General features: G+C 44.4%; 1 protein-coding gene and 1 long non-coding RNA gene across 7 annotated transcripts in view; both read right to left on the bottom strand.

Moving 5' to 3' along the window:
- The window catches only part of LOC147016459 (uncharacterized), a 428,934-nt gene that overhangs the window by 107,144 nt on the left and 294,290 nt on the right, over positions 1 to 27,500 (bottom strand). The gene's annotated exons all lie outside the window — the stretch shown is intronic.
- Positions 12,887 to 16,351, bottom strand: LOC147016468 (uncharacterized). The gene is made up of 3 exons (XR_015049060.1): positions 16,220 to 16,351; positions 14,007 to 16,047; positions 12,887 to 13,898 (listed from the first exon to the last, which is right to left on the bottom strand). It is a non-coding gene; the product is annotated as an uncharacterized LOC147016468 (long non-coding RNA).

Here is a 27,500-nt window from a genome sequence, read left to right as displayed (position 1 = left end):
GTTATAGACGTCACCCGTCCATAAGGGGTTAAAAGTCAAAACCATCTTCGGTTCTTCTCGATACGAGTTGACCCCTTCAGGACGGGAGGCGGCTATAACCGCCAGGAGGTTGTGGCCGCCTCCCGTCCTGAAGGGGTTAATACGAACAACTGACACCAAGCTCAGTTCTAATTAATTTGTTTTTTAACACACGCTCTCGTTGCCACGCTCTTGCTGTCGAGTTGACTGGCAGTACCAACTTTTGCCTGGCTGACACGGATCCAATTTTGTGCTTTGGAATAGATGTACAGACGCACAGTGAAAAACTTCGTCAGTAGCTTCGTTTTCAGATCGTGGTAGTCGGGAATATCAACTGAGAAAGCTGACAGACGACGGACAAGTTTTTCAACCAGGTTATACCCATTCAACTGGTCCTGCACCATCCTGAACTGCTTCTCTCCTTCTCTGAACAGCTTGAAAGCCTCATCACTGCAATGAGTCAAAGCGCCTTCTTTGTACTCCTTCATTCTTATCGCCTTACGACTGCCCTGTGAAAGACACTTTTGGCGGTCCTCCGCGACTTCCAGGCAAGTGGTCCAATGCGTCCAGGATTTGGAGACGGAAGAGATACTGTAGCCAGCCAGGTAATACAAGCTGCTCTCTTGGGCTTTGCTGAGAGGATCAGGAGGCAGCTCTCCAATCAAATAGCTGAATGTGTCCTCATCACATTCGTCTGGTGTCCCCAGTTTCTCTTTCGGAGTGTCGAGGAAATCCGCTAAAAATGACCGGTCATCCGAGATAATTACCGGACGCGGGACACTTCAGAAATTACGCCACCATTATGAGCTTCAGAGCGTGTCGGAATTCCAGCGCATTTGGGACAGGATTCTTGAATCGGACGCACCCAAACAGGTTCTCGAGGCAATCCTGCGTGAGTCTGGATGTGAGCACAAAGTGCTGTCCCCTGGCAAGCAGTTCTCTCTGAATGTTGAGCACAGACAAGGCCGATAATATGACGCCGGATTGTCATGGCTTCCATGATTTGCCACATTCTATCCCTCCAAATACCACCAGCGTCTCTTCAAGGTGCCAGATCGCCTTCTCGTAAGCACACGTGTTCGCTTTACTGAGCGCGGTGGCGGGGTGACGGCTGGACATCAGGTCGAACCAGGTGTTCATAAAGTCCAAAAACCAGGCAGTCGTTAGCAACGAGTTGTCAAAACCTTTGTTTTCCACTAGGTAGTGCAGCCCAGCACTGACCGACTTACTGAAAAAATTCAATGCCTTTCCCACTTTCATTTTGTCGAAATGGGCGGTGTTCGACACCATTTCCATGCCGAGATTGGGCGTCAGTTTCAGATCATCATTGACCTGAAATGTCACCAGTTCCTTGATTGCCCTCAGGCTGACGACATTTGAAGGCAGATCATGCCTGGAGATGATAACAGCACTGAGCTTGAATTCGTTCCCATTCACCAGACCCCCCTTGACATTCTTGATCAGGTGCGGTATGTCGTACATGAAGTGTAGGAACCTGCCGTCAGCGCATGGGTGGGGAATTCGATTGACTGTCACTGTGTCCTTCGAACTAACCAGTCCGATGTTCTTGAACATTGCTCGATTGGCACTACCCATGTCATATGTGACTGCTTTGACGTGGAGCCCAATGACATGAGCCCGCTGTACGATTTCCGTCACAAGTGGCTGGAAGTAGGCTCTGTTCACCAAATTGCCCGTAAAATGATAGGCAGTTGTTTGCTTCCATCTGGAGGTGATGCCAGCCAGCATGAATACGAGGGCATGAGTTGCAGCGCCACCATGTCCTGGCAAAGTTACATTTCTGCGCAAACTACTGGATGATCTGTTGAACTGCAATCCCACTTCAATTGTCATTTCATCCAGCGTTAGGCAGCACTCACACTCCGGTTCCTTCATGGTAGCAACCTTCAGCTGGAGGAAGTCGAACACTTTATAAAGAATACCAGGTTCCATCGCAATAACCTCCATCTTCCGTCGTAATGAACGAAGCGATGGCAGCGGCTGGTGTTGCGACAACAGGACTTTGTAGTCGGTACTGCCACATGCAAAGCGGAGTTGCAGAGCCTTCTTGTAGGTTTCTGCTGACCACTGAGTACCCCTTGTGCTGAGACGAGACAGCTTGTTGATCTGATCGAGGTTGAAAACTTTCCGGACATTCGCCTTCAGAGTGGCGAGCTCCCTGGCTTGTTTGCGTTTGTCCCACTCACTGTGCCTCATGTAACCGCCACTTGAGAGAGACCACTTTCGCCTCCACTGCTGCGATCTTGGCGTCGTAGTCAGGACCCTGGTCGGTTTCAGCCGGCATTACAGGGGCATCGGAGGCAAGGCCAACGAGTTGGACATCTTGGTTGTCGTCGTCATTCACAGACATGTCTTGTTTTGCGTATGTGTGATCTGGGACGAGCTCCTTCTGTGGTGTCGTCTCGTCATGGAGTCGTTTCCTCGGCTTCCTTTTCGTGACCGGCACAATATGCGGGAAGACAGTCGGGACGGCATTGTGCTTGAGTGGTCTTGAACCATCAACCCTCCTGTTTTCATACTGACCGTCGTCGAAATGCTTCTAAGAAAACAAAAAAACAGAAAATTGAAGTACGTGTTGACAGTCAGTTCGAAGTCGATGAAAGTTTCCAAATACGATTTGCAGTCGAGAACCCCGGGACGGGAAATTCCTGAGATTCCCGGTCAAAATATGGGAACGATTTCCAGAGAAACGTATGCCGGGAATCCAGGGGAAATGTACATCAGATAAAGATGAGAAATGAGAAACAGTTTGCAGCTGCAGTCATCCAGCGACGTTGTCAGTGCATCTTGTTCCACTTGACGACCGTCGTCAGTTGAAGGGATTGAATTTTCCGGGAAAACTGTAAACACCATTTCCTAACCTAGTATGGGTAAAACCAAATGTAAGAAAGTTACTTACGGCTCGTCGCGTGTATCGGATCGGATATATTGTAAATCTGGTGTTCACTACTTACGCATTAGTGAAATTTGGGCCTCAGATTACGTCTCGTTATTTCGGATTCCGAGCTGTTTCAGCGATCCGATCCGATCCGATCCGACAGGAATTCATTCAATGTGACTTTAACCTCGATACTCCGATCCGACGTCGGATGGGAACTGCAAACCGCCACTACTTACCGCACAAAGGGAGGCATTGTCGTGTGGAGTCCGGTTCTCCCTTTTCACATTTACGGCCCAACGGCGACGTCTTTCCGGGTCCCTGGGGAAGCGGTGCGTTTTCACGCCTTGCCCGGGACGCACAGAACACCCCACTTCCACACAGAACACCATTGTGTCATCAAAAAAGTCAAAATCTGACGAGAAAACGTGAAAAGGCGCGAAAACAATTCCAATTTCGCTCCAAGATTCACTCACGTTGGGTTGGGCTTCAACATGGCGCCAGCAACGCACGTGACCGGGTATTGACCAATCAGAGCGCAGCATGATCGAGACAAGAGTTGGCCAGACTCTCTTTATTTACGGCACTGGTTCCTATCGAACTCAGTGGTTATTAAATGGAATAATCCGGGAGCGAACAGACATTTGTACTCCATCTCGAGTACAAAAGGTTTGAGAGCTAAAGTCATGAGATGGTGGGATGGGGACCTCCGAATGGGCGTTCTTCAGTTTTCCAATTGGTGCATTATGTCGGGGGCGATGGTTAAAGTTGCCGCCAAAATTACATTTTGAGTACATGAATCAAACTGGTGCCAAGAGTTTAATTTTGGCACTGTGGTTACCGATATGTAATTATATATATATATATATATATATATATATACATACATACACTTGACCCTCCGAGTGAAGAAATCACCCATGTTTTTTTTTAATCAAAAATTGGATAATTAGTTCAATATTTCGATCATTTCTGGAGCTTTTCACAACTTGCTGTGCCCCGCCCCTAAAAAATGGACTTCAGCGAATCGCAGCGTGACGTCACATACAGTAACTCGCACACAATGGATTGACTCGAGATCTCGAGAGTCTCGATCAGCGTTTCTCAACCTTTTTACCCTTGAAATAGTTTTCATGTCTCAGGGAACCCCTGCTTAAAAATTATTATATACCATTATTAATATCTCGCTCTTTTATATTTTCATCGTAGTTCACGTGGTAAATATTGTGACGTCCACGGGACTTGAACAGTCCCGCCAACGTAGAACGAGCCGAAACGATGGAGGCGATTTATTTCTTTATAACCCAAACATGGCGGTTCGAATCGCTCTACCGCAAACGGGACGAGGAAGGTGGCACGAGTCACTTTTCACTGAGTTGATGACGTTTATTCCTTTTTTTTTTACCACTGACCAGAAATAACAAGACTCGGCAAGAAGAGGGATCCGGGGCGATTCGACGAGATGGTGTGGGATCGGGCGTGGGGAAAACACAGACAATTCCAATGAATATACAGTTCTCAATCCCTCTAAGGCGCCAAGCACACACACACACAAAACGTAGCTATCTCTGGTGGTCAGGCTGGACCGTGGTGTGGACGCAACTGTCCCTGGATCGGCGCCGGACGAGCCGGCCTTGCTCTCGCCAGAGGGGGGGGGGGGTGGGCAGGAGAAACCGCGATGCTGTCGTCCTCCTGGTCTTGGCCCAAGTCCGCCCACAGCCGCCAGGGAACCAGCTCCCGCGCCAAGCCGCGAGCAGGAGAGGGAGGCAGGTCCGCCCGCCGCCCGACCCCATATTCCGAGTCAGCAGAACCCTAGAGCCAACCAAAGCGAGGCACGAGGCTCGGCAAGGCTCCCAGGCACGATCAACTCAGCACAGCAACCAGGACGCTCTCTGCCGCCACAGGTTCCACACCAAAAAAAACACGAGCGTTCTGGTTGTAATCTTCTTCTTCTTCCTTTTCGACCCCGAACAGAACCTTTTTATCCTCCTGTCCTCGTCACCTCCAATCGAGCCGTTTATTGGCCCACTGCCGTCGCCTTCTGCCAATCGTGATCACGGGGCGAAGCCATCCGCTGCTCTGTCCTGTGACGTCACGGCCAGTCTTCAGAGAATACCAAAAGGGGTTTACGCAGACACACTTACCCTATCCCGTGCCCCTATCTAATTACGTGACATTTATCATTTCCCCCTTGAAGAAATGAACATTTACTAGACAACTTATCACCACTGAATTACTACTTATTACATCGAGATCCTGGTAAACTCGAACTGCATGGCATACCTAATTAAACATCCTAATTACCCTTTGAATGCATACCCCCCCCCTCCAACGTAACAATATAATATTTTTTTTCGGACACCTGGTTTAACGAAAAAATGACCCCATTTTTGTCAAATTTATTGGCAATGAAAAAAAAATACATACTGCTCGTTTATGAGACCTCACACCGAGGTTTTAATTCACAAAAAAAAAAAATCTTTTTTAAATTAAAAAAAAAACACACCTCATGTAACTTGATCAACAAAACTTACACAAATAAAGCTGAAGCAATGAAGGTAAACAGAAGAACTAACCGAGAGAGAGAGAGAGAGAGAGAGAGAGAGAGAGAGAGAGAGAGAGAGAGAGAGAGAGAGAGAGAGAGAGAGAGAGAGAGAGAGAGACAGACAGAGAGAGAGACAGAGAGAGAGAGAGAGAGACAGACAGAGAGACAGAGAGAGAGAGAGAGAGAGAGAGAGAGAGAGAGAGAGAGAGAGAGAGAGAGAGAGACAGAGAGAGAGAGAGAGAGAGAGAGAGAGAGAGGCAGAGAGAGAGAGAGAGAGAGAGAGAGAGAGAGAGAGAGAGAGAGAGAGAGAGAGAGAGAGAGAGAGAGAGAGAGAGAGAGAGAGAGAGAGAGAGAGAGAGAGAGAGAGAGAGAGAGAGAGAGAGAGAGAGAGAGAGAGAGAGAGAGAGAGAGAGAGAGAGAGAGAGAGAGAGAGAGAGAGAGAGAGAGAGAGAGAGAGAGAGAGAGAGACAGACAGGAGACAGAGAGACAGAGAGACAGAGAGACAGAGAGACAGAGAGACAGAGAGAGAGAGAGAGAGAGAGAGAGAGAGAGAGAGAGAGAGAGAGAGAGAGAGAGAGAGAGAGAGAGAGAGAGAGAGAGAGAGAGAGAGAGAGAGAGAGAGAGAGAGAGAGAGACAGAGAGAGAGAGAGAGAGAGAGAGAGAGAGAGAGAGAGAGAGAGAGAGAGAGAGAGAGAGAGAGAGAGAGAGAGAGAGAGAGAGAGAGAGAGAGAGAGAGAGAGAGAGAGAGAGAGAGAGAGAGAGAGAGAGAGAGAGAGAGAGAGAGAGAGAGAGAGAGAGAGAGACAGACAGGAGACAGAGAGACAGAGAGACAGAGAGACAGAGAGACAGAGAGACAGAGAGACAGAGAGAGAGAGAGAGAGAGAGAGAGAGAGAGAGAGAGAGAGAGAGAGAGAGAGAGAGAGAGAGAGAGAGAGAGAGAGAGAGAGAGAGAGAGAGAGAGAGAGAGAGACACTTGGCGCGAGGAATCACAGAGAACATAGATGGACACCGTGCGTGCGTGCGTCCCGTACTCGAGTCAGTCACTCAATGATTCCCGAATCCGCCGCGTGCAGGACGTCCACGAACCAGTGAGGGCGGTTTCACTCTGGCGCCATATGGACATCGTTAAATACATTCCCTATGGTTGTTCATATGGAATAGGCAAAGCCGAGAAGCGAAAGTAGAATTCTTCTTACATTCGCTTCTGACTTTACCTACAACTTGTTCACAACTGTATGCGCAATTTCCGGTTACTTCGGCTTGGATTCGGGATCAGCGATCAAATAACATAAATCACGATTAAAAATTATTTTTTGATGATGCGGGAGATATCTTTATTAAAATCAGTGGAGGAAATATACACCATGTCTGATATTATTTGGGTATTTCATGTCTCCGACGATGCCTTTATCTCCCGGCTTGCATCACTCCCCATGACAAATACCGGAAACAAAAAAAAAATAGGAACAAAACAAAAACGGAAGCAAGAGGGTCATCGCCAACGACACGGATTCACAATTGGCAGGGTATTGTGTTGTTTTTGTTGTTTCCTATTCTCTCATGTGCACGGGTTAAGTAATATTTACAAGATATAAATAAAACCAATCGTGTTTATACACCGCACAGCGTTTAAAAACAACCGGAAGCAAAAGGTCATATCCAACGACACAGATTCCAAATAGCCAGGGGTATTGTGTTGTTGTTGTTGTTGTTTCCGATTCTCTCACGTGCACGCGTTAAGTATGAAGCTCACAGCGTTAGCTATAATTGTAAATAATATAAGAGGTTGAAGCCTCTATTATAATAACCAAGGAGTTTCCAACAATATGCCGTACGTGTAAAGTAAAATTACGAATATTAAATCAAACAAAAACTACTCAAAAATACATTAGCCTATTTATTACTGTTTCTCGCGGAACCCCGAGCAACCTCTTGCGGAACCCCGGTTGAGAAACACTGGTCTAGACTAGTCCAATAAATCTGTTGTCCGTCCGACTAGTCCGATAAATCCCTCGTCCGTCCGACGAGGCCGATAAATCCGTCGTCCGTCTGACTTGGCCGATAAATCCGTCGTCCGTCCAACTAGGCCGATAAATCCCTCGTCCGTCCGACGAAGCCGATAAATCCGTCGTCCGTCTGACGAGGCCGATAAATCCGTCGTCCGTCTGACTTGGTCGATAAATCCGTCGTCCGTCCGACTTGGCCCATAAATCCGTCGTCCGTCCGACTTGGCCGATAAATCTGACGTGCTGTAGCTTTTATTTATTATTCTCTTTTTTTCATTGTTTTCTACTGGTGCTACATGACGACAGTAGGAATAAAATAAATAAAAATGCAACAGAGCGTCAGATTTATCGGACGACTCTAAACAATTGGGTCACAAGGTGTGTTCTGCACACAAGTTTTCATCGTATCCAGACAGCGAGATAGCTTCGTTTTATGCGCAGAGAGATACGGCCGATGACATGCGCCGACCTTGTTTGCGATTAATTCGCCGCGGAGAAACATGTCCGCTGCGCTGCGCTGGTCACGTCAACTCACTAAAATATTTCTGATATCGAGCAGTATGCACGTAGAATTTACATTATTGAATTACGAATAGGATTTAGTCTAACCAGTTGTGAATGCCAAGTCTTCCTTCGATGTCCTCTCGATCATCATGAACTCCGGGAATTTCATCGCCATTTTTCTCTGCTTGTCCTGCTTCGGGCTCGAACTGGTAAGGCCGTACTTCATTTAAAGCTGCCTGAACTTCACCTCCCGCGACTACGTTATCCGACAATTCTCCATCTGATTCAGACCAAAATCCTTCATTTCTCTCACACTCACTGTCGTTACCAGACAAATCAAAGTCCATGTCATCCATTATTCAAAATCAAATGTTCGATTTTTTTAAAGCAGAAATGAACGAAGCGATTGAGTCGACCAATCAAATGTGGAAACGCACAGAAAACCAATAGAATCATGTAGACCACCAACCCGAGTAATTTACGTGCAGCCTTTGACATACTGTACGTGACGTCATGTGGGTTACGGCCCTTTCAGGATAATTTTTAGGGGTGTTCCCGAAGACGCTTGTTTATTTAATTTTACAGAATGAGTTTTGTGAAAAAACATTGTCAGATCTGAATTCACGATGAAAAACTCCGATAGGACATGTATAAATGAAATTGATGTACTTTGGCATGTCAGGGGACCTTCAAGTGACGGATTTGGTGCAAAACCCATTAAAGAACGGCCTAAAGAGGGAGAACATTTTAGAGCATTAAAAACACATCTCAAGTACATCAATGAAACGTGGAAATATTATTTTGACCTTCATAATAAAAGGATCACTAGTTCTTAAGTGATCATTTTGGTGCAAAACCCATTTAAGAAGGTGTCAGATGCAAATACCTGTTTTCGTGATATTAAGATCAATACAAAGCAGGTGAAACAAGGTCATTTCTTACTGAGTAGCCCTCTGGCTCTGGGGCGGCATGCAAGAGTTACCACATGCCTGAGCACTTGGTCTAGAGGAATATTGGTTTTCCAATATAGCAGAACATTGTCACTTTCATGGTTGTGACAGTATTACTGGATTATTTTGAATACGTTGCCTGATATAGCTGAAATACTGCTAAGTAGGGCGTTGAAATCTAATCAATCAGTCAGTTAATCATATCGGATTCATGTATTCACAACTAAACCAGTGACGTGTAAAATTCCATCAGACATAAAGCTTTTCATTATATTCTGAATTTAGGCAAATTCTGATAAATTATGGTTAAAATCCTATTTATGTTCTCTGCTAACATCATAAGACCATCAATACTTTTAAGACATGAAAGATTTAAAACATATGGAATGCATTGAAATTTGAATCTGATAGAATAGAAGAACAAAGAAACTCAATTTTAACTTTTCTATCAATTACTTATATTTCAATATGTTTTTGTCAGGTCAGGTTCGATCTGTGACCTGCTGCAGGTACCATGTAAACCTGTACTAACCTGTTCCATGGTCGGGTTGGCGGCGACTAAACCGTCTCCCCCACCAGGTTTTCTGGTGAGGAGGGTGTTTGGATATGGACACCCAGCAGGATTAAAAACAAAACCTGTCAAAGGGCGGAGGAGCTCCTTGTGAGCCAACGGCCATCCATATCTAGTGCCCAACTGTGTCTGCGGACGTCCTCCTGCAGTTGGGTCACTTCTTATTAGGAGGTTGGTTTGCACTCCAGCCACCGTAAAACCCTTCATTCCGCAAAACGCAAAAACGCAAAAAAATCTGAAAACCCACTCCGTGGGAGTACCTCCTGTGCAGCTTCCCTTCGCAGGGCAGCTCACCGGATGACGGGATTGGGGCAAAGCCTTCGGGACCCCCAATCTTTGATAGGAGGGAAACCACGGGGTAACATCCCTGGGTCAGATTGCGGGAGAGTGTGTCGGAGTGGTGCTGAGGTGTCGTCCACCAGACGGCGGTCTCCTTGGGTTAACCTGAGGCGGTCCCTTCGGGTGGGTGCCTGGAATGTCCTATCCCTAAGAGAGGATGATCACCTGTCTCTGTTATCATCTGAGCTCAAGCGTTTGGACATCGGGATTGCAGCTCCCTCTGAGGTTCGGAGACCGGATTGCGGCGAGATAATGGTGGGTGGTCACACCTACTATTGGTCTGGTCGCTCTGATGGTTACCATACCCAAGGAGTTGCTGTAGCTGTGTCCAATAAGCTGACCCCAATGATAATTGAGGTAACACCGGTCAACGAGCGTATTATGAGATTAAGGATTCGTCACTCCTTAGGTGTCATTTCCCTGGTCTCTGTTTATGCTCCGACTGAGGCGAGTGATCTCACCGTGAAGGATGCATTCTACGCCACACTCGAGTCTGTGGTTGATCAGTGCCCCAGACGAGATACACTTCTAGTCTTGGGGGATTTCAATGCATCGACTGGAACTGATAGGGATGGTTATGAGGTGTGTGTTGGTCCCCATGGGTCAGGAACTATGAACCAGAATAGCACTAAGTTCCTTGACTTTGCAAGAAGTCATGGACTTAGGGTGGCTGGTTCATGGTTTCAGCGCCCACAAGCTCATCGCTGGACTTGGTATTCCAACGCTGGCGGTGTGGCAAAGGAGATTGACCATGTCCTCATTGACGGTCGTTGGAGGATGATCCAGAACTGCAGGGTCTACCGGAGTGCTCAGTTCCTCAATACTGACCACAGGCTTGTTGTAGCAACTCTAAAGCTGCACCTTAAATCCTGGAGAATGGTACCATCCCAGCCGAGGCTGGATGTTGCCAAGCTCAGGGATGAGAGAGTAGCTGAGGAGTTTGCGAACAGGCTGAGTGGACACTTGGGGGTCTGGGTGCTTTGGGGGGTCCTGAAGAGTTGTGGAGCGCCTTCAAGACCACCGTCCTTGATGTTGCCGGTGGATGCCTTGGAGCTCACCGCAGGGCAAAGAAGAATTTTGTCTCTCAAGGGACACTGGATACCATTGACCAGAGTCGCAAGGCCAGGCTGAATGGCAGAGCTGAGCTGTTCAGGGAGCTGAGGCGTAAAACTGTACGTGCACTGAGGGTGGACAAGGAGGCCTATGTGCGAGGAATCTGTGAGGGGGTAGAGCATCACCTGTGGACAGGTGATTCTCGTCCCGCTTACAGGGGAATTCGCGCATTACGTTCATCCAAGCCCATCCCTCGGAGCACGACAGTTCGAGCAGAGAGTGGTAGGCTCTTGACAGAGGAGTCTGAAGTGAAGGCCCGCTGGGCCGGTTACTTTGAGCGGTTGTACCAGGCTGATCCCCCAACTGTCGAGTTGGACGTCAAGGGTGTTACAATCCCTGTTGCTGACCCTCGAATCAACTGTGGTCCACCTACGCTTGTGGAAACACGGGCTGCGGTGAACCAGTTGAAACGGGGCAAAGCTCCAGGGATCTGTGGCATCCATGCCGAACTTCTCAAGGCTGGTGGAAATGCTGCACTCGTGTCGTTGCATGCAGTTTTGTGCTCTGCCTGGAACACAGGCATCATCCCAACTGACTGGAAGAGGGGCCTTGTTGTCCCTCTCTGGAAAGGGAAGGGTGATCGCCAAGACTACAACAACTACCGAGGGGTGACGCTGCTCTCAGTGCCGGGCAAGGTCTTTGCTCGGATAATTCTCGATAGGGTTCGCCACCATCTGCTTGAGCACCAGCGTCCAGAGCAGTCAGGCTTTACACCAAAGAGGTCAACGATTGACCGTATCCTTGCACTTCGTGTCCTCACTGAACGCAGATGAGAGTTTCGGCAGGGGCTGCTTGCAGCCTATGTTGATCTCTGTAAAGCGTTCGATTCAGTGAATCGGGATGTCCTCTGGAGGATTCTTGGTCTTCGTGGGGTGCCACCAAAACTGATCGATCTGATGTCTGAACTCTACTCTGGTACTGAGAGTGCTGTGAAGTGTGGTGGTACCATCTCTGACTTATTTCCAGTTGTTACTGGAGTTCGTCAGGGATGTGTACTTGCCCCCACACTTTTCAGCACTTGTATGGACTGGATTCTAGGGAGGATGTCGGAGAGATCAAGTTGTGGTGCATCGTTTGGGAATGTCAAGATCTCGGACCTTGACTTTGCAGATAATGCAGTCATCTTTGCGGAGACTTTAGACATCCTCTTGGGGGCCCTCGAGGTGCTGAATGAGGAGTCGGAGCCATTGGGATTACGGGTTTCTTGGGTCAAAACTAAGATCCAGGCTTTCGGTGACATCTTGGATGCTGCTGTCCTGTCTGTGTCTGTTTGTGGTGAGGATGTTGAGGTCGTGGAGAGATTCACTTTCCTTGGCAGTGATATTCATGTCTCTGCTGGCTGCGAGTCAGAGGTCAATAGACGTCTGGGTCGGGCCTGGGGAGTCATGGATTCACTGGATCATGGGGTGTGGCGCTGCCGGTACCTGTGCGGGAGGACGAAAGTCCGAGTCTTCAGGTCCTTGGTACTTCCAGTCTTGCTCTATGGGTGCGAGACTTGGACTCTGACCAAGGATCTGAGACGGAGACTTAATTCCTTTGGTACCAGGTCTCTTCGGAGAATCCTTGGCTATCGCTGGTCGGATTTTGTGTCCAACGAGCGGTTGCTGAGAGAGACTCGGATGAGATTTGTTACCTGCATAGTCCGTGAGCGTCAGTTGCGGCTGTATGGACATGTGGCTCGTTTTCCTGACTCTGATCCTGCTCACCAGATTCTCTCAGCGAGGGAGTCTCATGAGTGGAGGAGGCCAGTGGGTCGACCACGTGCCTCATGGTTGCAACAGGTTGACCATCATCTCAAGGAGATGGGGATGGGCCTGGCATCTGCCTGGGGGATGGCCAGACGGAGGCCCCTGGAGTACCGGCGGAAAGTGGACGCAGCGACGTGCTGTTCTGGCACATGCTCCCATACCTGACCTGACCTGACTTATATTTCAATAACAAAATCAAGTGTGACATGTAGATATGGCACCGATACATGGGAGGAGCACGAGTGACTCGGACTCTGTGTAGTCATAAGCCACTCGGACGGAATCATCAGCGATTTCTGCGTTGTTCAGAATGCTGCCCAATTTCTTACCTGCTGGACTCTGCATCTTGAGTTTGGACCAAAATTTATTTCTCAGGTTTCGCATGAGACTTTGCTTATGCATAGGGGACTCATCAGCAGATGAACAAAAGTCCAAATAACGTTGATAAACAGATGTCAACAGTTCTGCACGTTTGTCAACAATTACAGACTTTTCAACACATTCATGGATATGTCAAATTGCAACTGCCTTTTTCTGTGGAATGTCATCAGTATTAGAATTTCTACTGGCTGCAAGTAAGAATGCGCTCTTGCATGAGTGATGATACTTAGCTTGTTTTGCAACCAGGTCTACACCAACGACCTTGGAAAGGATAGCTTCATCCTGAAGTTACTCAGCGGCCTCTTGAATTTTATGTCGGGCCTCTAATGTCTCACACGAACCTAACAGTTCGATAGCTCCACCTTTTTCTTCTTCCTCTTTGAATTGCAGAAAAGGCAAGTTTCAGGAAGTATTCCAGATAACGAGGGTTCAGCTTCGTCATCTGCCCTTGCGTTTGAACGCAAATGAGGCAAACTCCTCTCACTAAGGTCAGATGGTCTATCTCCAGGAGCTGAGGTTGTTGATGTAACGGCTGTGAATTTGTGGTAGCAGGCTACATGATACCCATCATTCTCATCCGGGTTCTGAGGCAAGCTGACAACCAAGTCAGAGTATACCGATTTCAGAAATTTTGGTTTTGCACGCCTTTTCTCACCTGCAACCTGCACCGTACTCCAGTTCTTCTCATCGAATGGAAAAAAACATCACAACGTGAGGTCTTCACTGAGGGCTTGCCGGAAATGTGAAGAATACAATGCCTGGATGCAGGAACATCGTTGTTGGAAGGATCAGATGATTCCATATCTGTTTCACTGGGCTCGGACCTGAAATGAAATGGATTTCATAAGCTATAACTAGAAAAAATGCGCTTCAAAAACATGTTATAAAATCCAAAAAAGTTGGGATTACATTCGACACAATACCAGTATTACCAGAGTTTTTCAATTCCGGTTTTAATTCCAAAATGATAGATAATGGGATGAGAGACATCTGCAGCTTTGTGGTGGAGACGAATAAGTAGTGCTGTTTGCTGACACCATTTCTTGTATTACTGGAAGAAAAGATTTACATTATTATTAGTGAATATAATAATAAAGAAAGTGAAAACAGTCACCTTCAACAAATGTTACCTCTGTGCATGGCGATGCAGTCAAGAATGGGCCAGGGATTCATGAATTGTCAGCTGAATTATGGGATATACTAAACCCCTCCTCGTGGACAATTCGTCGATTTAACCACAAGCCACAATAAGTTATTGGCTTAGGGTCCCTAATATATGGTATCTAAACTACTCTAACTCGAGATAAAACTCACCTCTCAGTTGTAAAATAGCTGTAACTACTACATTCAGAATGATGAAATTGGAATCACAGCACCAACTCTGCTGCACAGCTGATCTACATGCATCACCAACACACTGCATGAGCCCATCCTTGCATGCTGAGCCAGCAGTGTATATGACGAGCCATGTAGGCCCACAAGTGATTCGTCATCTTCCATGCAGTTATCTAATAGTTTAATACCTGCAGCAAATGTTGGTTCCTGAGTACACCAATCTTCCTCCTCCTTCACAGGAATTTGACCATAATTGATATTTGAACCCTTCTGAAATGGGTTTTGCACCAAATCCGTCACGTAAGAATGAATGATCCTGCATTAGGAAGGTCAAAGGAATATTTTCACAAAGTTCCATCGATGTACTTGAGATGTGTTTTAAATGTGCTAAATAGCTACCTCTTTTATTCTTAAATGGGTTTTGTACCAAATCCTTCACTTAAGAATTACATATCGGTAATCAGTGCCAAAATTAAACTCTTGGCACCAGTTTAATTCATGAACTCAAAATGTAATTTAAACGGATTTTGGCGGCAACTTTAACCAGCGCCCCCTACATAAAGCACCAATTGGAAAACTGAAGAATGCCCATTCGGAGGTCCCCATCCCACCATCTAATGACTTTAGCTCTCAAACCTTTTGTACACGAGATGTAGTACAAATCTCTGCAAGCTCCTGCATTATTCCTTGTGACGATGGAAACCTTTTTCAGCAGAATACCAGTTTGAATGAAATTTTGTTTTGCATTTGTGAAGTCGAATGTGTGTGTTGGTTTCGGTGGTGATTGGTAAATATTTTGTTTACACAACACATCCTCATTCAAATCTTCAAGTGACATTGGAAAGTACATATTGTGTTTACACAGAGATCATATGTCAGTTTGATTGGAAAGTCATAATCTGGGGTTCCGATTGAGTTTTATTTTAGAACTTGGAATGCTGGGAATAATTTTCCCTTTTAATATTGTCACTGATGTGTTTGTTTGTACAGCATTGACGCCGTGCTCTCCGGACATTACCGCCTGTCCAGTGACCGTGTGGAGGACATCAGGATCTTTGCTGTGTTCATGAAGAAACCGGAGAAGGAGGGATGTTCGCTCTTATCAGAGATGGTTCGTTCCTGGATTTTTTGTTTGTTTTTGTTTTTTTTATCGACTTTCAAAATTTATTGAACATTTTTGCTCTGAGTTTCTTCTTAAACTGATTAATTTGTAAAAACTGTTTACTCGGTTTGGAAATACTGTTTGTGGAAAGGCCAGCTCAGACAAGTTTCATCATTTTGTTTTAATAGACTATAATATTGAACCTCTTGACATTATTGAGAAATTAATGATAAGGTCATTGATCGTTAAAATGATTATTGGGGGATTGATGACGTCATTCTGACGTTGGGCCATTAACCATGTGGATTTGAACAGTATTTGGTTCTATCAGGTCCGATCCACGCCTGGTCTGTGTTCATTTCATCCAACTGTCCCTGGGATTGTAGCAGTGGATGTTGGAAACGATGCTGTTCAGAAGGCAGCGCTGTCCCCCGGTGCCTGACACCGAAACGAGCTTCCACGTAGTGCTGGGAATGGCGGCGGGTGCACGACAGAGCTTCGGCAAGCTGCAGTGGGTTCACCACGCGTGTCACCGCCTGCACAGGTAACCGCAAGTCTCATGTTAGTGGTTTGTCGGTGAAGACACTTACCTGTCTATTGTGCTGTTGATCTCCTCATCCATCTAATTATCCAATTATTTACCCCTTTCTGTTAGAGCCTCCAGAGAGACCACCATTTCTGCATTTGAAGTGGATCGCAAGTACCCACCATTCTTTTTCTGCCACGTGCGATCTTTCACTGCAGTTTCAGAAAGGCCCTTGTGAGAGCCTACCTCCACCATGGAGAGCGCTGCGTGTACGAGGATCAGAGCTATTGAGAGTATGTCGAGAATGCTGTATCTCTTGGTTTGTTTACCATAATGACTGAGAGTGACCTGGGGAAGGGAAGAAGGATTCTGATTGGGATTTGCTCGATTATCGATTTGGGTTAAAAGAGAACATTGTAATCTGATTACTCACAAGACTTGAGCAAACTTGTCATATTATCTCCCATCCTTTCCCAACAATATTTTTCGATCTCATCCTCCTTCCCTCCCTTTCACCTTTTTTATTATTTTTTATTTTTTTTACCTTCCACTCACCTCAATCTCATGGAAGTAAAAGTTGAGATAAATGTTATGGGATTTGTCGTGTCAGTTTATCAAAAAAAACATTTTTTGAGGACTCTTTAAGAGTTGCTTTTAAAGAATTAAAATTTCCTTCTTTGTTCATTGTTTTATCCAAATGTGAAAATACCATTTTTGTTTTATTCGAGCTCCTTTAAAACATCTCGCTTTGCCTTGGAATTGGAATTCCACACGATGACCGTTTGGTAATGGCAACAATCACTGACGCCTTTACCTGGGCATTGTGTCGTTGAGTGAGGTGTGCGGTTGAGTGAGCAGAGTTGTTTTTAGAAGAATTTGGGATGTCTGCTCACCATGTTCCTTGATCTATATTTCAGTACTCTGGTGTAACAAGCATATTGTTCTCCCTTGTTTAATTGCGTTTCACCAGAGGATTCGAGGATTGTGCATCATCAGAATCATTACAGGAACGAAGCAGAATTTCATCAGGCAGATGAAAGAAGTGTTCTTCGTATTGCACGTCCATCACCACCATGTGGCTGAGATGTACGGTGTTCCTGCTGGGCAGGAATAGTTGAACACCTCCTTTGATGAGGATGATGTATGATGCTCCGGCTGGAATAATCTTACACCTCCTTTGATGAGGAAGCTCAAACCCTGTCATGTTGTCTTTCTTCCTCATCTTTTCTTTTATCCAAATACAAGTTTTTCACAAAGTCTTTTAATTTGAGATACTATTTACATGTGGCCGACACTCCATGTTTGTGTTTTCCATTCCACCCTCTCATCTCTTCCCAAAGCATCACGATTGTGTATAAAAAGGGGAGAAAATCAGGAACCACAGAATGACGGAATTTGCAAGATAACTTGTATTTTAATAATACCGGTAATAAAGTGCTTCATAACAGACACACATTGAAGAATGAAAAATCGCCTTTCATGTCATTCTTCGAGTGAATAAAAATGCTTTCCCATCATTGCATTGATAATACACAAAAACCAATCATGTGATATGGAACTGTAGTTGTAATTATTCATTGATTAGACCTGAGAAGGTGATGCAACCAGTAAATGTCTCCAAGATTTGCATCTTAAAAGAGTTTCTAAAAATAAACTTATTGGAGAAACAACTAGAACGGTGCTCGGTGGAGCCCTATTGCTCAATGGTGAGGAATCGCTTTAAAATTTCCCAGATCCAGATCCCAATCGTCATCAAGATCTAATCAATTAGTCCTTATCAAACACCCAACCTGTCCACCAGATTTCATCCCAATCCGTTCACACATTTCTGAGATATCCTGCTCACAGACAAGCAGTGGGGTGAAAACACAACCTCCGTGGACCTTCAGTGGTGGAGGTAACCAGGCTGAACAGTTTGCGGTAACCCACCGATAGGCTGGATCTGCATTCGGACCTTAACCAAGATCTAATCGGCTTGTTCTTGTCATCCACCAGAATCATCCACCAAGTTTTGTCATAATCCGTTCACATCGTTTTGAAGTAACATGCTGTGTGTCATTTTGGCCTCGTCTCTCAATGGTGAAGAATGGCATTAAAAAATGGAAGAATCCCTGAATAAGAAAATACAAAATGAAAACTGTTCAGCCTGGTGGAGGTCTGCACTCTACCGGGTACCGTTTGAGTATTCATCCTGTATCTTCCTAAATATTTAATTACCAAAATACAATTATATTATTGATGAAAGAGTAAAAATAATTTCACATAAGATCACAGAGAGGAATAAAAATCACCACCAATGGATGAAACAAACAACAAATTCATTTTCATTATGAACTAGAGAGTTCATAGAACACCGTACCCTGTGTAGTGTTTAATTATAGAATTCAATTTAAATAAAATAAAGATTTTAAAGGTCGAATAAAAATTAATAACAATTCCAGAAGTTTACCACCATTTTACTCAGTGTCGATGACATCACCCCATCAACCACATTACATGAGTTATTTGTGCCTGTTGTTTGTGTCCTTTATAACGTCCTGAAAAACAGTAAATTTCCTGTTTGGAATGATTTAAATTTTGTTTGATTGCCAAACAGACAGAAAGAGTAAAAATATTATCACTAATCTCTACACAAGCACGATCGGGACAAATTCAGAACCAAAGTACTGTGAAACAGCTGCTTTGTTTTCAGATTAGTGTTTAAAATATAATATTCAATTTAAATCAAGTCGTTCATCGATTATGAACTGACGTTTATGAACATGACAGACGGACAGAAGTGAATGTGTTGTTGAACCCCTCTTTTCACTTCGTGTGCGTGGAGTAACTAAACATAGATCAAGTGTCTCATGTCTCTCCAAGGATTCCCATCCAACCATGGCCACAGTGACCTGCTCTTTTCACAGAACTGAGAGTTTAGTTACATCACAAGGAAAACAGAAGAATTTGATTAAAATCACATTTTCGATTATCATCACAAGGTACATCAAGGGATTGTACCTGATGTTAAAATATAAACCAAAATATTATCTCCGTTATTATAAAGTCTCCCAGGAAGTTAAACATTCCTGCTGAATCAGTGTTACAGAAACAGAGGGAAAGGAAACATTTTCACAAATAAGATAAAACATCACAATCTGAGCTGGATTTTTGTTCTTTCACTTTACTCGTTCCGTTCACTGATCTGATAATTTCGTCCGCACGATGGTTAGTTATAGCAACAGGTGAGATCGAATCAGGTGTCGATTGAATCAGGTGTGGATTGGTTTGCAACAGATAGTGCATCACAAGGAAAACATCACCTGGCTCCTCATTCCCACACTCACAGTACCTGGGACTCCCACGGAAAGGGAACCCCACGTGGTTCACACCTGTACATGCTTACACTCTCAATGTCTACCGCTAAGTTAATGGAGAAGTCACGATCACTAACACAGAATAATAAAATAAATAAAAAAAACACTTCAAAACTTCCTGAAGATGTATGGAAGAAAAAAGAAGAAACTTAATGATGGAAAAACCTCATTGAGATATAAATATGATTATAATTATCATTTGTTAAGATCCACAAATCAGGAATAAAATGAAAAACTATATTTGGTTCCACGACGTGAACAAATCACACTCGATGTTCACCAGAAAAGTCCCCAGAGGTTTGGACCCAGTTTGAGATAAAATACATGTCCTTCACAAGTTCCTCAGTTCAATCCAGGTCCTCCACAAGTTCCTCACTTCTCGGTATCTTCTCTTTTCTTTGCCTCCTTGGAGACCTTTTGAGCAGCGGCAGTGACCCAGAAATCCTGAGCAGGTTCAGGGACTCGCTGTGTGGAAGATGGAGGTTTGGGAGAAGGAAGAGGTTGGTGGAAGAAAGGGAAATGAGGAGTGAAGAACCACGAATGAAGAGTATATTGAATGCTTGAGATGTGATATTTTATCATGAACACAACTCGGTCACCATGACAGATTATGAGAAAAATAATCACTGCAGTAAACTAACTCCATAACTACTCATGATGTAATCAGGGAAGTGAAAAACCATTCCTGTTTTACGGTATTGACAGCATATCTCTGATATAACAATGAAGAGAACAAATCACCCCAATCAAGGTTCAAAGTGTGAAACTAATTGTGATTAAGGTTCAATTATGATGATTATAAACAAGTACAGACTTTTTTTTATCATGAGCTGGGCCAAGATAGAGTTGATAAGAGTCTGAGGGCTGAGAGCGCAGAGGGAGCAAGACCCAAGGAGAGGGGATAAAAACAGAGGTCACAATCCTGTCTGCGACGTGAGAGCAACAGCCCTCATGCTTTCGACTCATCACGTGATACATAAATAAAGTTGAGAATTTTAGATTCCACAGAATCCAGAAGAGCAGACATGTGATTTGGGGATCATCGGCACACAAGGTTGAACAGGACTAAAAGGAATGACAAACAAAGGTCTTGTTGACTGTGATTAGTGCTGTTTCTAAAGAAATGGAGGACATCTCATCTGTGGCTGGATTTGGAGACAAGATTTGATATCTCATCATTCCAGGAGAGGTTGTGGCTGACGGTGAGGCTGAACCTCTTCCAGTGTCTCTGTCTCTGTTGTACCATACACTTCATGGAGCATTGGTGCTGCCGAACCAGCTTCCTGAGCAGGAGTGATATCCAGAGTGGTTTGCCATTGCCTTAGCAGCAGCAGTTTGAGAAGGAATTTGAAATTTGTTCAGGGTGCCGGTGGTGGCTCACCTACGCTTCACAAAGGACACCGTGGGGTCTTTATCGTCCACCAACCAATGCCGGCAGATGGGACACAGTTTAACGTCTGTCCGAGGTTTGGCACACACCTTGATGAATCACCCTGCCTGTGGAACAATGGGGTGACAATTTATAGCTGGGTCGGGATAAAACCAAGGCGAGACAGCTTGGAGGAGTCGAGTGTGCATACCTTGAGGTCATCCTGCCAGTCCAGTGCCTCATCTATACATTCATACAGTTCACCCCCTTCCCAGCGAGCTTTCCCACGCCAATGGACCACCAGCCTCGACACGTGTCCTCTCTTCATTCCCGAGGTGACAATTCCTTTCCGGTCACGAGCGGTTACGTTGTGAGAGGAGTGGTTTTTATTTTGCCGAACATTAAACGTCAATCACATCAAACACAAGCACAAGCACTCACACACTTTCCCCCACACCAACACCATGATATACAGTGGGATGCAAAAGTACGAATCCACTTCCATCGATACCAAGTTCTCAAATCACGATTCAAACACTAATTTATCACAACATTGAAGATATGTATCCAAGTTTGTTCCCTCACCGAGAAAAGAGGGTTTTTCATTTTGGGTCCGTTTGTTTGTCTGTTTGTCTGCACAGTACTTTCGTGTTTTTCGCTGCAACTGCTTGTTAGATTGAGACACACTTTTCACCATCGGAGCAACTCTTCATGAAGAATGTTTTATTCATAATTATGACGTCACAGGTCACGTGGTGTGGCAGCCATGTTGGAAAACCCGAAAAAAATTTGGACCTCTATCTTTGAAGCCACACCAAGGAAAAAATTTGAAACGTGGCACGTATTAGGGGGAATAAATGTGAGTTTTTGATGATGTCATCGGTGCCTTCTTTATGACGTCATAATTGCATATGTAGAACGCTATATCTGATCAGTATGAAAATTTGTGAAGGTCATCTCGGCATAAAATGGTCCACAAAAAAAATTGATGACGTCATCAATCACATGATTCAGCAGCCATATTGTCAAAAAAAAAAACCTTCAAAAATCTGCTTCTCTGAAGTGGCTGAACAGATCGAGGCGAAACTTTACAAGCATGACTGCCTGTCCATGAGGAACAAAAGGGTCACACATATGACGTCATAGGTTACATGGTTTTGCAGCCATATTGGATTTACCTTAAAACCTACAAGAAGCATCTCCGGAACGGCTGGACAGATCGAGGGAAAACTTCACACAAATGTTCCCCAAGCCTTTGGGATACCAGGGTATTCATGAATAGTTGATGTCACATGGTCTGGCAGCCATATAGGATTGAGTGAAAATCTTTAAAATATTCTCTCTTGAACTGCTTAATCAACTGACATGAAGCTTCACAATAATGATCGAGTAATGAGAGGGAATATGTGTTTTAAATTTTAACCTGATCGGACACATGGTCTTGCAGACAGAATTATTTAATTTTTTGATCTGGGTTCCTTTTGTTGTATGCATGTATGTACGTATATACATATACATTTATATATATATATATATATATATATATATATATATATATATATATATATATATTGTTGCGAATTCGCGCCCGCCGGGGTGCGAACGGCCACGTGACTCGAATCGCGGCACGTCGCCCACCCACCCACAGCCATAACAATATATACATATACATATACATATATATATATATATATATATATATATATATATATATATATATATATATATATATATATAGATAGATATACATATATATATATATATATATATATATATATATATAGATATACATATATATATATATATATATATATATATATATATATATATATACATAAATATATATTATCCATGTGTCGTAAGAGGCGATCAGGGTTGCGTCAGGAAGGGCATCCGGCGTAAAAACTCAGCCAAATCACAATGCGGATCATACGGATGATCCGCTGTGGCGACCCCTAACGGGAGCAGCCAAAAGAAGAAGATATATAAAAAATATAGTTATGGCTGTGGAAATTCGCAGAGCACCATATAGGTCCTTAGATCAGTTATATCGATAAGTGTGTGTTCAGAATCTTCAGATAGATTTCCCCACAGATGTCTGAGGGAATTATTCATGTAACCAGGCTGTGAATCTTCAGTTAGCCGTTTTTCTTTTACTATCGTTATTTTGGACCACCGCTTCACAACCACCACCTCCACCACCAACATCGCTCTCCTCAACCGCTTCACAACAACCACCACCACCACAAACACCTTCTCCACCACCGCCTTCACACAACCACCTTAACCACAAGCACCCAACCACACCAGCCACGCGACCATTACAACGACCACCGTAACCACCACCACGTTGCCACCTCAGCACGGTTGCGAGAAGCCGGGCATTCATCGGGGGAGAACGGATGACGGCCTCATCCCTCCCCCCCCCCCACCGAACGAAAAACACGTGCGGAAAAGACGCCGGGAGAAAGAAAAAGAATGGGAAAGGCCCCGATTTGGCAAGGAAAACGCCCTGTTTCTGGAAGCTTCGCGCGCGTGCTGGAAGGGAGGGGGCGAAAGGGGGGGGGCGAGGCACCATGGATATAAAAGGGCACGCTGAACGAAAGGTCTGGCTCTCTCGGTCGCTCTCTGAGTCGGCGCTGGAGGTTGCGGAGGTGTGTGGAAAGGAGAGAAGGGTGTCGTATCAGAGTGGTGGGCAGTGAGTGGAGGTGCGGTAGGGGCCTGGAGAGAGCGGAGCGCCGCGGAGCCAAGGCGCGTGGCCTGCCGAGCCGTGCCTTACCGTGGGTCGTGGAGACGGGACGTCGCGGGTCGCCCCAGCGAGGTGAAGGTAGCCAGCTCGGTCTCGTGGAGCCTTTGCGTTCTACACGGCTCCGTGTTATAAAGATCCCAAGGAGGTCCAGTCTACCCCTCGTCTGTCCTGGGGTTTTTCTTTGCTTTTGAATGAACGTTGTGGCGCCATGTCTTCATGTAGAACTGCTAAGTGTGTACATAATAAATAGACGGTGGTAGCTCTTTGTCTTGCTCGTGTTTTGTCCCTTGCCCGCATTTGCTTTAAATAACTGCATAACTGCATGCGTGTTTTGCATTGAGTGCATACATGATTGCATATGTGCATTGATTGATACATGACTGCATATGTGTTGTGTTTGAAATAAATGTGCTTGTTTAAATGTAACCCGTTCGTTGCGTCCTCTTTCCCTAATTGAACTGCCATATTGCACTCGGAATATAGTTGGGTTTTTTTATAGCCGGTAAAATGATTGGGTCCAACGGGGCTCGCGATAACACCCCACTCGATAATCCCAAAACGGAGCGAGCTGCTTAAGCGGCTCGTGTCCCAGCGGCCCCGTTGAGGTACAGTCTCTCGGTAGTCTGCCCGCATGAATAATTAGGTATATCGACAATTCGGCGATTGACCCTGTCGCGCACGGCTAGAATATTGACTCGGCTGTGGTGTGCTTAAAAACACCCCTGGCTGGTTTCCAGTGTTGATCCGGAAAGCCGCGACTGGATTGTCCGTTCGGTGGGCGAGACGGCCACCATTGGCTAAACGCGGTCGTTCGCACGCCGTCGGGCGAGAATCCACAACAATATATATATATATATATATATATATATATATATATATATATATATATATATATATATATATATATATATATATTTGAATAAAGCTCACTTGGCTGTGCCTGGATGGGTTTGAGGGTCGAGGAGTAGCAGGTGAAATGGAAATCCTATCCAGGTTCCTCCTGGTGACTCCATCTTTGCTTTTTGCTCGTTAATTATGTAACACACCAGAACACAAACACCACACAAAAGTCCTGGCGAGGGTCTGCAATCTCTGATTGCTCTTTTTCTTGTTTAATTTATTGCAGTTATGATTGAATGACACTTTGTCTGAACAGAATAATGAAGGGTGAATGCATTTGAGAGAAATATAAAATTTATGTGAGCAGTCTGACGATGTTCTGCAGTTCCTTACAACACTGTTGGGAAAATATTGACTTGAACATGATCAATAAACGAATTAAATTAATACCAAATGGAGTTGACGAAGTTCTTAATGTAAAAGTGGGTCACATTGATTATTATCCTCTGTTGGATTTCGTCCGTAATGGGGGCTTATGGATTTGGTCTCAATTTTCGTGTTCGTCAATGCGACGCACCAATATCCCAGACATGTATGGACCGATTTTATTCGTACTTGATACAAACACAACACATGATGGTGTACATATGCACGTCACTTTTTTTTGACATCAGATCCAAGATGGCCGACTGGCGGTCATTTTAGTTGTTAAAAAAACAAAACCTGATGTCAAACACGTCCTGCATTTACCAATATTGCTGAAGCTTGGCACACAGATAATGATGACTTACATCAGCACGTTATTTTATTTTCGAGATGAGATACAAGATGGCCGACTGGTACCCATTTTGTTACGTAAAGGTGTCTCCAACCATTTCTGAGACATGCATGGTTGGATTTTGTTCAAACACGGCAAAAGCACAGAACATGGTGGCATACACGTGCCCCTCACTTTATTTTGTGATCTGGTCAAAGATGGCCAACTGGTAGATTGGCGGCCATTATAGATGTACATAAATATGGGCTAACCCTTGAACTCCAGACAGCAAAATTACTAAAACAATGGGGGCGATGACATTTTATGTCTTTTTAACTTGTTTATTATAGGAAGACAGATTTGATTTTTTTTTTCTATTATAATAAGTGCTGTTATGTTATATCTTTAAGAGTTCATGGATATCCCTTGAACGTGCTTTTGCTTTCATATTATATTTATTTATTTTATCATCACAACTTCATGAATAAATTTCAATCCGATTGGACTCATACTTTTGGACTTCACTCTTCCTCCCATCTGTAAGTCCGGGTTCTTTAATGGTGTTGGAAATAGAAAGGTGAATTTGTTTTACGATCCTTCTGGATTGACAAGGTGAGACTGAGGTATTTATCCGGTTTGAAAGACATGTTCCATTTATCAGACTGGTATCTCATTGATTCCTGATCTGCAGAGAGTGACACCTGTTGTCTCCCATTTGGTGTGATGTTGTGCTCAAGATATTACGGAGTCATCTGGAATAAACAAGGCAGGCTTTCCAGAGCGACTGTTTGAATGATAACAGGGATTAACGGGACAACCATCAATATAAATAATCGTACATTCTCCACAAGATCCAAAACTCAATTAACATCAAAGAGAGATGATACTAGTGAGGTCATCTATACCTTTCAACTCATATGAGAAGAATAAATGATGACAGGGAATCAGCTGAACAGCACTGTTCGTGTAACTGTAATTAGCTTCAGGAATTGAATGCCGAACCCTGGTCTGCAAACCCCATATTGGTACAAAGACCCTCGTGGTAAAAAGGTGATAAGATGAGGTGATGGCCTGATCTGTACCATGTTCTGATGAACATATTTCAACTCACAATGCATGGAACGTCAACAAAGTTCTTGGAAAGGGATATTCCTTATCGTCCCCCCGGGTTGGGGGTAATACCAGTTGGCCATCTTTGATCAGATCATAAAATAAATTTCCCCCGGTTGGGGGTGATAGTCATCTCTGAAGCTCTGTAGATGTGGATCTCTGATCGGCTTAGAATGGATTCGATGTCGTCTTGTCTTTTGGTTCAACGTGCAGACGAAAGCCCGGGAGTAAAAAGGATAGAAAACATCAGAAATTAAACTACATTTCTGAGTTATCCGGAGATAGATTTTGAAAATGGTTGATTTTGAACATTTATGATCAATGTGTCTTCAAAAGGATAGAAGCCAGACCTCAGAAATTAAACCGCATTTCTGAGTCATAAATGGCGGATGATATTTTGACAATGGATGATTTCACAAGTTTACAGCATCGGTGACCTTGATCTTGACCTTCAATCGTATCAAAAGTCATACTGTCGTGCATCACTCATCGACCCCGACCTACATACCAAGTTTCATCAAGATCGGGCAAAAGATTTTTGACTGTATCACATCGACGATTTTTCCAAATTTGAAGACACGTGACTCGATAACCAGGATGAATTTCAAAAAACCGGCCTGGCGAAATTTAGATATTGTTTCATATCAGAATCCGAAAAAATTTCGAAGATCGGATCACAAACTGCGGAGGAGATAGATTTTGAAAATGGGCGATTTCGCAACTTTGGAGTGGCCTTGACCTTGACCTTGACCTTCAATCGTGTCAAACGTCATACCGTCGTGCATCACTCATCGACCCCTACCTACCTGCCAAGTTTCATCAAGATCGGGCGAATTTCTTTTTGACCGTATCACATCGACGATTTTTCCAAATTTGAAGACACGTGACTCGATAATCAGGACGAATTTCAAAAAACCGGCCCGACCAAATTTAGATATTGTTCCATATTATCAGAATCCGAAGGAATTTCTAAGATCGGATCAAAATCGGCGGAGGAGATAGATTTTGAAAATGGATGATTTCGCAACTTTGGAGTGGCCTTGACCTTGACCTTGACCTTCAATCGTGTCAAACGTCATACCGTCGTGCATCACTCATCGACCCCTACCTACCTGCCAAGTTTCATCAAGATCGGGCGAATTTCTTTTTGACCGTATCACATCGACGATTTTTCCAACTTTGAAGACACGTGACTCGATAACCAGGACGAGTTTCAAAAAACCGGCCTGACCAAATTTAGATATTGTTCCATATTATCAGAATCCGAAGGAATTTCGAAGAT

This window comes from Eptatretus burgeri, chromosome 11, assembly GCF_056783735.1.
Source record: "Eptatretus burgeri isolate ZD-2024b chromosome 11, Ebu_testis_v1, whole genome shotgun sequence".
In the NCBI taxonomy this organism is placed as follows: domain Eukaryota; kingdom Metazoa; phylum Chordata; class Myxini; order Myxiniformes; family Myxinidae; genus Eptatretus; species Eptatretus burgeri.
Note: the sequence above shows the minus strand (reverse complement) of the source record. Positions and strands in the feature narration are given on the sequence as shown.